The sequence below is a fragment of the Malania oleifera genome, chromosome 7, assembly GCF_029873635.1.
Source record: "Malania oleifera isolate guangnan ecotype guangnan chromosome 7, ASM2987363v1, whole genome shotgun sequence".
Lineage (NCBI taxonomy): Eukaryota > Viridiplantae > Streptophyta > Magnoliopsida > Santalales > Ximeniaceae > Malania > Malania oleifera.
In genome coordinates, this window is record NC_080423.1 from 2,816,428 (window position 1) to 2,829,787 (window position 13,360).

Below are 13,360 nucleotides of genomic sequence, written 5' to 3' on the forward strand. Positions count from 1 at the left end.
ATATTATATTGTTATAAAATACTTGCTATAGAAAATTAAATGACTATATATTTTTTTAATAAATAAAATATAGTTTTAAAAAATTGATTTGGATCATACGGTTGTTTGAATTGGGTTTGGCTGAATTTCTAATTTAATAACATAATAACTTGAATAAAATTAGGAAAAATCAAGCAAGTTGTCACAAATAATATTCAATCAATTAATATAAATTTTAGTCTTGTGCTTCTCCTAATTTATACTCCTAGTCCTTGTCCTATATAAAAATTCTCAAAGAAGAAGCATAATCTCAACCACAACCATATCTTGGTAATCAAGTAGTCGAACAAATATCACTCCTCCTCTAGCTGGTGCTGAGTGCATCCAAACATGACGCATGCATCTTCTGTATTTTTCCTTGTGCTTCTCCTAATTTATACTCCTAGTCCTGGCAATGAATCTCTCTCCCCCTCTCATAATTATATACATACCTCATATCTTAGTCACTAGGAATTTATATTTCTTTTTCTGTTTTCCTCTTATGCAATATTTTCCTCTTAATGTTTTGCAGAAGGGAAAATAAAGGTTGGGGCTCATTCTTTAGCTGCTGGGGATGCCTGCCATTTTATTTCTCCGACGCAATGCAGTGATTTTGCATGCACTGTCGACTGCATTAAGAATGATTTTGGTTAAAAGGGCGCATGCAAAATTAATGGATTTTGTTGTTGCAACTGATCAATCAAAGAAAGTTTATTATATATACATATAATGAGGATTAATAAATGGATCAGTTGAGGTGTTACACTTGTATGCGTTATCATCTCTGGCTTCATTTCTAAGGTCCATTTGATCATTCTAGATAGCTTGTCCCCATTTTTATGTCTTTTATTTTTGAAGAAATAAAAAGTTAACTTTTTCTCTAACAAATTAAAATATTTCACCGTTGTCCTTAATGTTTTTGATATATTATAAAACCATCGATACATGAATTATATTTTTTAAAAATGTATATTCAATTTAGGCCTTCTAAATATTTTTAGGCATCTTATGACTTTTATACCAAATATTCAAAATCAACTTTTTTCGTTCTAATAGCTTCTTTCACACAAAAGGCTAAATATTTTTAAAATAATATCAATAAAAATTTTTGATTAGCTCTTTCAAAAAGATCATTTTAAACAATCACAGAGGCCAAACTAAACTTAAAACTACTAATGTGCTTTACCTAATAAGTTTACACTTTTAGTGAATCCACTTTTGATATCGTATAGTATTTTTACTTGCATGATTTATTTTTTTGGCTTGATAAATTATTCAACTAAGTGTGTAATTATTATAATTGAGATATTTGAATCTTGCTCTTATGGTCGAATCTCTTTCATGTTTTGTTTCTAATAGAAGATGTAAATTCTCCTTCACATGTGAGTGGTATGTTCAATGTGGGTGCATATTCATTGGTTGGTAACTACTCACTTTTGATCATTCTATACGTGTGGGTATAACTACTATTATTATGTAAGTAGGTGATTTCTTCATGTTTTATGGTGAATTTAGGTGACCTCTTCCTACGTGACCTGCATGGGTGAGGTGAACCAACCATGTATATAAGCACCCATAATTCACTCAATTTAATAAATGTGGGACAAACTCACAAGTGGAATTCTCAACAATCTCCCTCTCACTTGTGAGTTCCAATTGCTCCCATTTGAACAAAACTCGTCTCCCTTATGCGAGTAAGCTCAATTCTCCAACAGTTGCTCAAGTGAGTCTTACAACAGCGCCTTACTTGCCTCAGATTGCATTCTACGTGCCTTCGAACCAATCCTACTTCCCAGGTCTTGACCTCATTCGGATCCATATTCTAAGCCTAAATGATCCTTATTGACCTCGGTCATACACTTGGTCCTCCAACTGTTAGCATGTCAGGAGAATTAGCTTCACGTCTCGACTTTTTCTATAATGTCGCTCGCCCATATGAACCGTCGGTTGTGATACCACTTGTTGGGATAACTTGATCAAAATTCAAAAAGGAGGAGGAGGAGGAGGAGGAGACAATTCTTAGTCAATCTCTCCCAACTCTCACACCTCTCTCTATCTACACTCTTGCAATTAAACTCACTTTCCTAATTTCACTCTTCACTGTGTGTCTGTTTACATTCACAACACACACACACACACACACACACATACATGGAGGAGGGAACAATCACTCGAGAAACCTGCTAAAAATCATGTCTTGATATACCCAAAATATATCACCTACCTAGAGGAGACAAATGCGCAGCATTAATGAGCGCAGTTACCGCCCAAGTCAAGTGCCTGACTGGAGCAATTGACGCCTGCCTTATAATGATTAGAGCAATCCATGCCAACAGGGCAATAATTGGAGCGATTCACGCCCACACCATAATTCTCCAATAAATGGCATATCACCCTTGGGTCAAACTCCTTCACTCTAAATAGGGACCTAGGAAAGAGGCTAAGGTATCTCATTCTAACTCATCTTTACTGTTACTTGCAACCTCTTTAAAGCAGTCCCTTACTTAGGCATTAGAGCAATCCCCCGAAATACACCCCGGGTCCTTTAAGCCACTATCATTTTCTTCTTTTTCAAGCGATCAAGATCGGAAAGTTCATAGGAGATTCTTTAACATTTTATCCTGCAACATTTGGCACCATTTGTGGGAACACTTCTGAGAGATGTTCATCTTAATTCCGATCTTCAATTCTTGAATCATGGCAACAACCACCAACTCAAGGTCAGATCTTGTTGCAGGTGATCAATCGCCACAGTCTTTTCACTCCACACCCAGAGATCGTTCAGGGGCAAAATGTAATGACCCGAATAAAAATGGTCTTTAAACAATAAAAGAAAAGGAAATGGAAGCCAGAAACAAAAGGAAGCAGTCGATTTCGTTGAAAAACGCTTTGTGTTCGTCGATGACATTGAACTTTGTAAGGACTAACAGAAAGGGGATTAGCAGGGCTTTGTCGACGAATACAGGGGATTCGTCGACGAAGGCTTCAGAAAATTCGTCGATGAATACAGGGGACTCGTCGACGAAGAAATACCGAGAGGGGGTTTGAGCCGATTGAATTTCGTCGACAAATGACTGAATTTCATCGACGAAGGACTGAATTTCGTCGACGAAATTAATAAAGAATTCGTCGACGAAATCCCCTGTTATATAAATATGGGAAAATTCAGATTTTAAAGCTTCTCTAAGAAGCTAACTCTCTCTCTCTCTCTCTCTCTCTCTCTCTCTCTCTCTCTCTCCTTTGGTTCTCCCTCTTTCTTTCGTTGATTTCGGGCCAGATCTTCGCCGGATCGACAATCCGAAGTCACCACGACACTCTTGGGGAAGTTCTCTCCAAATCTTCCGGAGCGGATTGTCGGTGAAAGTAAGGTGGAAACCATCCCAAATCCAGGGTAAGACTTTCTACTTAATATTTGGACTTTTGACAGTTGAGAAAAGTGTTATACACGTAGAACTATCGAAGTTTAATATTGGGAATTTTCATTTCCAGGGGTGTTGAATTGGGAACGTAGGAAATCATCCCTAAGTTGAGGTAAGGCTTTTAAGCCGAATTTGACTTAGTGGTAGTTATAGAAAATGTTGTACGTACGAAAACACTGAACTTTAATACTGGGAGTTTTCATTTTCAGGGTGTTGAGTTAGGAACCCTGCGGGTGCGGGGCAGTTTTATTAGGGGCTTTCTAGGAATTAGGTAAGGGGATAAACTAAGTTTGTTCTTTTTGAGAAAATGTATGTATATATATATATATTTATATATATATATATATATATATATATATATATATATATATAGTATTTGATTTTGGAAAGTAAATATGTTTATATATATATATATATGAGTTATATTTGGGAAAATACTGTTTAGTGTGGCATGAGTATAAAATGTTGGAAATACTGTTTTCTGGAAATGTGAATGATGCGGATTTTTATGATGGAAAATCGGCATACAGGCCGAGGTTTTTATATGTTTTGCCGGCGTACGGGCTGTGCTATGTGACTGTGATTTGCCAGCGTACGGGCTGTGCTATGTTTTACCGGCGTACAGACCGAGCTATGATAAAATGTGTAATACTGGCGTAGGGGCCGATGATTTTCATGATACACGTATATATGCAAAATGATATGATTGATGTGAGAATAAATGATATGAAATATCTATGTATCACAGTTTTAGTATATGCTATATGATATCAGAACCTGGTTGGTTTGGTCTAGGCTAGCACTTGCACGATACCGTTGCTATGTGTCCATGATCTTCGTGATTATGATATTTGTGTTAACGTCATTGTACGGAGTGGTGTGAGATTGGATTGTCGATGTGGTTATTTAAGAAGTGTGCTGGGATCGCCCCTGGTGTACGGACTAGTCTAGCAGACCCATCGGACCTACAGAATACTGTTTGACTTGGCAGTAGTCGGCCAACCATTGTCAGGTCTCGCCTTCGGGCCACACAACCCAGTCATGTGGGGGTAATACATGACAACAACCAGCTAACCTACCAGGATTGTTTTTATGTTATTATTACTATATGAGATGAGATATGTTTATGAAAATGCAATATGTTCTGCCATGATTTGATATATACCTGTTTTCCCAGATTTGACAAACAGTTATTGAATATGTTATGTATGGTATATGTAGAACACAGAATACTCATGTTGCCACACACTGGTATTAGTTTATTTTCCTTACTAAGAGGTGTCTCACCCCTAAATCTTATTAACTTTTCAGGAGCCCCAGATAGGAGAGTGGGAAAAGCCCCACTGATATAGTACTGTTTATCTGCCCTTTTTGAAGGGTATGTTTTGTAGGGACAGTTAGATTTGGCGGGGAATGTCCCTAGTTATGATTTTTGGGATATATATACGGAGATATAGTGATTGTAGTAACTCTGGTGTTGTAATGCATGTTATGATGAGATGTATATGATTATATGCTTTCTGCTGCTTAGGCTTCTGCTATATATTCTATTAAATCCCTAGTACCCACGGGTCGAAGTGGATGGTGGCCTGCTAAGCTGGGATGTATGACATTGATATTGTTATTATAAAAAAAAATGTGGAAAATGAGTAGGTCGTGACACAACAAGGGAGGAATTCCTTATCTTCCAAAGGAGAATGGAGGACATGGCAGCCTCCTAGAAGAAGATGGAGGACATGTTCAACATGCTCTTACAGCAAAAGAGTCATGGAGAACTTGTTCCCTGCCAACAGTCGGTTGATCTTGATTTGCATGAGAAAACAGAGAACCCGAAGGAGAGCAATGGAAAAACTAACCCCGCAAAGAAGGTGGAAGACGCAAACAACATGGGGATGAATGAACAACGATCAAACAAGCTGGAGAAAATGATCTAGAAGATCGACTAAATAGAAAAGATGATGAAAGAGGGTTGAACCAACCCCTCTTGTGGAGAGGCCTCGTTGATGTCCTCGAATCCGACTTTCACCAAAGAAGTAATGGAGGTCCTACTGCCAAGCAAGTTCAAAATGCCAACCTTTGAAAGGTACAATGGATCAACCGACCCAGTTGATCACTTGGATACCTTCAAGGTATTGATGTAATTGCAAGGCGTACTTGATGCCATCATGTGTCGTGCATTTGTTGCCACCCTTAAAGGTAATGCTAGGGCGTGGTATCAGACCCTGAAGCCTGGGTCGATCAACTTTTTATTTGAGATGGAACGGTAGTTTACCGGCCATTTCATCAGTAGCCGCAAGATAGCCAAAACCTTTGCCCATCTGATGAGCTTGATCCAAGTAGAAAGAGAAACATTGAAAAAGTTTATACATCGCTTTGTCATGGCAACCCTAGAGATCCACAACCTGGATCACAGGGTAGCTCTAGCAGCCCTAACCACAGCCCTCCAACCTAAAGACTTCCTATACTCACTAGGGAAGACGCCCCCAGCCGACATAGGAGAACTTATGGCAAGGGCACAGAAATATATCAACTTGGAGGAAGTGAAGGATATGAGGAGAGATCAGACCGAGTTGAAAAGAAAGGGTGCGAGAGATGTCGGTGAAGCTTCTAGAGCAAGAAAAAAGATAGGAGAGTAGCAAGTTACAAAGTAGCTCCAAGGGGCCAAAACACACAAGTAAGTTTAAGTCATATACTCCCTTAAATACACCTCAAATCGACATGCTAATGCATATGAGAGAAAAGGGATATGTTTCATGGCCCGAGCCCATGCGTACACCCTCGCACAAGCGAAATATGTTGAAGTTCTATCAGTTCCACAGGGATCACGGGCATGATACGAAGGAGTGCATTCACCTCAAAAATGAAATCGATGCCCTAATAAAAAAAAGAAGCACCTGTTAGGGTTCGTGAAAATGGGAGATCGCCGAAATGAAGTTTGTGAACAGAGAAAACCTAATGTAGAAGAGAAAGGAGAGCAGATCGTCGGAGAGATTGTCGTAATCTTTAGTGAACCTACCAATGGTAGAGACAGCAGAGGTGCTCAAAAGAGGTATGCCAAATAGGTGCGCTTAACACAGGAAAAAGAGCCGAACGTCAAGAAACATAAGTAAGAAGATACTATCACCTTCAACAGTAAAGACGAAGAGGGGATGCAACAGCCTCATGATGATGCCCTAGTGGTGTTGTTACTGGTAGCCAACTATAAGGTAATAAGAGTGCTAATGGATAATGGGAGCTCAACCAACATAATATTATGGTCGATACTAAAAGAGATGAAAATCAGTTGAGAATGCCTAAAATCTAGTTTACTTCGTTGGTTGGATTTGGAGGAGACGTTGTCCATCTAATGGGTACGATAACACTCCCCGTGACAATGGGGACATCCCCACAACAAATCACCTTGATAACGGATTTCCTAGTGGTCGATCGGCCATCGGTTTACAACATCATATTGGGTCGCCCAACGCTAAACACAGCCCGAGCCATAACCTCCACCTATCATTTGAAGGTGAAATTACCTACCCCCCACGGGGCTGGGGTGATCAAAGGAGACCAAACAACAGCTCGAAATTGCTACGTAATGGTATTGAAAGACAAGAATGAGACATAGGAGACCCTGATAGTCAAAGATCTAGAGGTAAGGGGAAAATATCCACAAATCAGCATGTTAGATGAAGACCTTATGGGCATCCCAATAAACGACAATCAGGACAAGTGCGTATAGATTGGAAGTCGCTTATCAGACGCTTTGAAAACAGAGCTAAGCCAACTACTAAGTATGTATGCAGATATCTTTGCCTGGTCGGCCAATGACATGCTAGGGATTGACCCAATGATCATGGAGCACAGGTTACAGGTAGACCCTTATCATAAGCTTGTGAAACAAAAGAAAAGAAGCTTCACACTGAAGCAGGTCAAAATGAAAGATGAAGAGGTAACAAATATTGTATTGTTATAAAATATTTGCTATAGAAAATTAAATGACTATATATTTTTTTAATAAATAAAATATAGTTTTAAAAAATTGATTTGTATCATACGGTTGTTTGAATTGGGTTTGGCTGAATTTCTAATTTAATAACATAATAACTTGACTAAAATTATGAAAAATCAAGCAAGTTGTCACAAATAATATTCAACCAATTAATATAAATTTTAGTCTTTTTTTTTTTTTTTGCATTTAGCATTCATGTTTTACACATAGAATAGCTAATATCTCATTTTATAATTTTAATTTATAAATAATGAATTTTGAAATTTTATCTTTCATAAGTCACATACATTTTAAAATATGGAACTATACTTTATTTGTTTTGTGATGTCTTTAATTAGTCATTAAATTTGTATGAAAATTACATTTAGTAAACACTTTATTGTATTATAATAGTAAGTATTTTCATAATTTACTAGTAATTTTTATTTTTATATATTTCTTTGAAAAAAAAAAAAATAATATTTTTTTTATGATAATATCAATTAGTTGTTCTTAAGTGATTGTACTGAATATACCAATTAATTTCGGAATTAATTAGGTCTTCACTTTAGTTAATTAGTTTTCAAGGCATAATGTTGATCAATTTTTCTTCAATTTAATTTATTACATAGGTGTCATTTTGAGAAATCATTTTATTATGACTAAAACTAATTTTTTTCCGGCATACACATAATGGTTGTCAACTGATGAAAAGTTTATTTTGTTAACAAAATTAAACCTCAGAGAGTGTAGGAAGTGGAGAGTCATTTTTTAGAAAACTCAAGGGGTATTATTAGATTTTCCCTAAAAATATTAATATTTTCAATGAACAATTCCATTAATAATTCTTTTAATTAAATTTTAAATATTTTATTTCAAACATAATATAAAATTATTACTTTCAATTAACAATAATCTTATTATTAATGTATATTTATAACATATGATTGTCATATTAATTTATATTAAAAATAACATTAATAACTAATGTACAATTTTTAATTTATTTAATGTTGTTTAAACTTGTAGATGATTTTTTATTCGTTCCAAAATGTAATTATACTTTATTACTAATTCATATTATAATACACAATAAAATAATAATTATTATTTTTTATACATTTTAAATTAAAATATAGTATTTAAATTAATAATTATGTTAATTGTTATTTTTAATTAATATTTAAATATTTTTATTACATAAAAATAATACAATATGATTTTTTGAATAATAATAATGTTGTTCTTGATGTGTATTTATAAAATACGATTATAATATTAATTTATATTAAAATAACATTATTAATGAAATTAATATATTTTTTAAATATTAATTTAAATTACTAAATGTTTCTTCTATTGCATTTTAGAATTTAATTATGTTTTATTAATAATCAATATATTAGAATATACAAGAAAATAATATATGAGTATCTTCTAATATATGTTTTTTAAAATTACAAAATAACCACTAATTTTTTTTATATTTATAAAATTTACCCTATCTATGAAGAGTATCACTTATATCCAAACGATATAAAAAAGAATAACAATCTCCAAATGAATAAGCCTTTTTGTAAAAGGCACCAACATTATTATATTTAGTCCTATTAACAGTATCTAAACAAACTTGATTCTCAATAATCAAACATTCTCGACTATATCTTAGGTGTTGTAACCGAACCGTACTCTACTAAACAAACTTTTCAGGTAATTCGGTTAGCCGAATTTGACTGAAATAATTTGAAATTAATTATAAAAATGATATATGATTGCAAATTTTAAAATTAATTATAAAATTAATGTTTACCTTTTCTTTTAATTGTAAGAGTTGAATTAGGAGAATGACATTAATTTAATAAATAAATAAATAAAATCGAACAATTATATAATACATAATATATCAGTTATATTTAATAATACTAATTTATATTTAATTTTTAATTAATTAGTAATTCGGGTAATTCTGTTAACTAAATTAAAATTTCTCATACCCGAGCTGAAAATCGAATACCCGAAATTATCCAAATCTGTAATCGAATCGAATCTTTATATTAATCGAATCGAACAGACAAACTCGATCTATTAATTCTGTTAAACCTGAATTATGCTCACCCCTAACCTCACTCAATAATTTTTTCTATATTGTGGATTCTTTATGGTCCTAAGTTGTTTCTCATGCACATTCGAATTCAACAGATAAATCAAGAACCTAGTGGATTAGATTTTTGTTTTATCAAAAGATATTGTTTCGTTATCATTTTGATTCGTTTCATTTTCCCAAATATATTCTTCGAGAAACGAAATTTAAATTGAACTATTAATACAATACCAATGAGTATAACTAAATAACAACCATAGCTAACACAATTGAAAGTTATATCACAATTTTGCATCAATTCGAGGTTTCGTATGTCACATTTTTTGCAATTTCCCTACACTTTGTTTTGCAATTCTTGGCTGCACAGACAAGAATTGTAATCAAAGTGTTTAACACATGAATTACCAAGTGTGAGTTGGATTTTGATCTTTGGGCTTTACTTTGGTGCTTTTAAAATTGAAAACCAGCCCAAATGGCCTTGAGACTATGCCCAAATTGGGCTTCACTTGAAAGGGATGGGCCCACATTGGGCCTCAAACACAGCACGAGCCCATTTAAATGAACTTTAAACGCGCCTTGAGCTTTAGTTCAAACCTAAGGTCCAAGTAGGGCCCTCAAATTAGAACAATGCCCATTGGACTTTGGCAAAACGGAATAGCTTATCAGGTTTGGGTGGGTTGTAAACGGGTAGGGTTAAACGAATTTGAATTTGGATTGATCAATTTACTAACGTGTGACTAACATATAAATCTATATCGGTCCATTTAATAAACAAGTATCCGTTAAGAATCTATTTAAAAATATAATTTATTTATTTTTTAAATCTAAAAAAATATTTCAAATAAAATGACACAATTATTATTTTTATATTAAAAACAACACTCTTTTATTTTATTTATTAATATCTTAATGAAAAAATATAAAAGGTAGAAAATGGTATATCTCTTTAATTAATATTTTTAATGTAATATGCACACACACACACACACACACACACACACACACACACACATATATATCAAATTAAACGGGTTACCCGATAAGTAACCAATCCAAACCCGCGTAACCTGTTTATTAAATGGGTCAGGTTCAAATATTATAGTCATATTGATATTTTTAAAATGTGCATATGGAAAAGCACCTATTGTTTGAAAACATCTATAACATTTTTTTTTTAAATTACGTTTTTATTAAGGCTCATTTTGAAGTTTGAAAACAATAAGTAAAGAAAAGAAAAAAAAAATATGAAGGAATTCGCATTTTCATGTTTGGTTGTCATGAAAAATGAAAAAGAAAATAAAAACTACACCAACTCCATAAATAAAATTTTAATTATGTACATCATTAATATTTGATTTTTCATATTTTTGATCATTTTAAAATAATTTTTCATTTTCATTTCATAGAGAAGGAATATACAATGAACAATGTTTTTTCTCCTTCTTTTCCCATCATTTCCTTTCATAAAGTAAAATTCTTAATCCAAACATACCCTAACGATAATTTTTCCATATTCTATCAAAAAATTAATTTCAATGAAATTTAAACATTTATACATTTTATAGTAAAACATTGATAAGCTTCCTTTGGTTTGTTTAAGATATATACTAAAAAGGAAATTATGTAATAGAGTTTCAAAGAAAAATTTTAAAATTAATATATATATATATATATATATATATATTTTAAAAAATTACTTGGCAAATGTGTTTGGTTGGTTGGAATAATTATTGCTAATTTAAATGCATTGATAAACCCAAACTAATTTAGGTAAAAATCTTCTCAGAACTAAAAATATGTACATTAAAGTTTTTATAACATTAGAAGCTTGAAATAGGAATATTTGATGATATAACATTATTAATGAGAAATAAGGACATGCCTAAGAAATAATATCGTTACCTATTATTATGAGTAATAAATATGGGGTTTAAAATTTTAGTAACTATTATATTTCAACCTGATCTATATAAAGTACAACGCTCATGTCAAAATTTGTTCAAGGCGTAGAAGGTAAACAGAAGACAAAAATGATCCTTGCAGAAGCTTTGCAATTTCTTATGTCCCTTGTGGATGGTTCGTTGGTTCTAAGAGATTTTGCTCGAAAGAAATTTTGTTTGAATAGTGAAGAGAAGATCTATGCTTGTGGCAAGTCGATGAAGGCTGGATAGCAAGTATAACTATTATGTTGTTGGGAGTTGAATAAAATAATTAATATTTTTATTCATGTATTATGCTTTTTTGTTTCAGTGTATTCTATTTTATTTTATTTCATCCAAGTCATCTATCGTTATTTTCAACTCTATCATGTAAAATTGAAACAAAAAACAAATGAATTATTTATTTTTATTTTTATTTATTTTTGTTTAACTTTTTTGTTCCACTCTACTACCATTATTTCCTTGTAGAAGGAGGGATAGGCTTAGAGAAAACAAGGAATTCATATGAATTTGAATAAAGAAAAATAAACATTATAAATTGTTTTAAAATTTCTCTAAGATGAATTTCTTTAAAAGAGTTCTATTTCCACTTTTCTTTTTAGAAAAAAATAATTTCAACTTTGATTATTCAAATTGGTATATATATATATATATATATATATATTAATGTTTAATAGGAGATTTAGATGGTTTTAAAAAAATGATAAGCGTTTGTTTGGTTGTAGAAAATGTTTTTTATTTTCTAAATTTTAGTTCTTCAAACAATTGTAAAAATTTTAACTAATTTTTTTTTTTACTTTTTAAGATTTATATTAAAAATGTGCAAAATATTTTTCAATTTTTATCTTTAAATTTCAAAATAATCACAAAAATGACTTATTTTCTAATCTTTCAAAATTTTATATAAGGTAGTGCTTAGAATTATGTATTATGGGTATTCGTTAAGAATCCATTCAAAAATATAATTTACTTATTTTTAATTGTTTAAAAATATATCATATAAAGTGAAATATTTTTTTATAAAAAAAACAACACTTTTTTATTTTATTTATTAATAGTTTAACAAAAAAAACATAAAATGTAGAAAATGGTACATCTCTTTAGTATACATATATATATATATATATATATATATATACATCAAATTAAATGGGTCATCCAGTAGGTATCCAATCCAAATCCGCCTAATCCATTTTATTAAATGGGTTGAGTTGAGTTCAGGTTGATCTATTTATAAATGGGTCACCTTCTACTAAATTGGAATCCGATTTAAATGGACAGATCATGGGTCACTTGTGCGGTTTTTGACCCATTTTACTACCCCTAATTTTAAAATAGACACTAATCTTATTTTCTTGTGTGCACAGGCGAGGATGACAAGAAACTATAAGCATAAAGACTTTTTTCATTTTTTGCATTTTGACAAGTTTTTTTTTTTTAATTTGTAAAAAATGTTGTAAATGTATTTTCATTAATATTGAAAAGAATACTTCTTATTTTAGTGGAGAGACGAGAGAAAAAGGGAGAGAGACTTACAATAGGAAAGACCCTCATAGGGCAACTAAAAGACAAGAAAAAAATTAAACACTTTGAAATGGACCCTCTTCTCTTTTTGTATTTTTGAAAACAATAACAACAACACAAAAACTAAGCCTTAATCCCACTAAGCGAGGATTCATATCATAGTAATCTGACAAATTTTACGTTAACTGTCAGCTACCTAACGCAACCCTCATTCTTAATCCGGGCTTGGAATCGGTTGTGTATGAGAAAATTTGGACATTAAGTGCATCACAGGTGAAGTTATTTTTGAAAATCAAGTAAGAAATTAAGTGATAAAATTTTCCACAGACAAAATAGGGTGTTAGCAGGAATAATTTGACTGTGTTTGTAAATCATAAACACATGT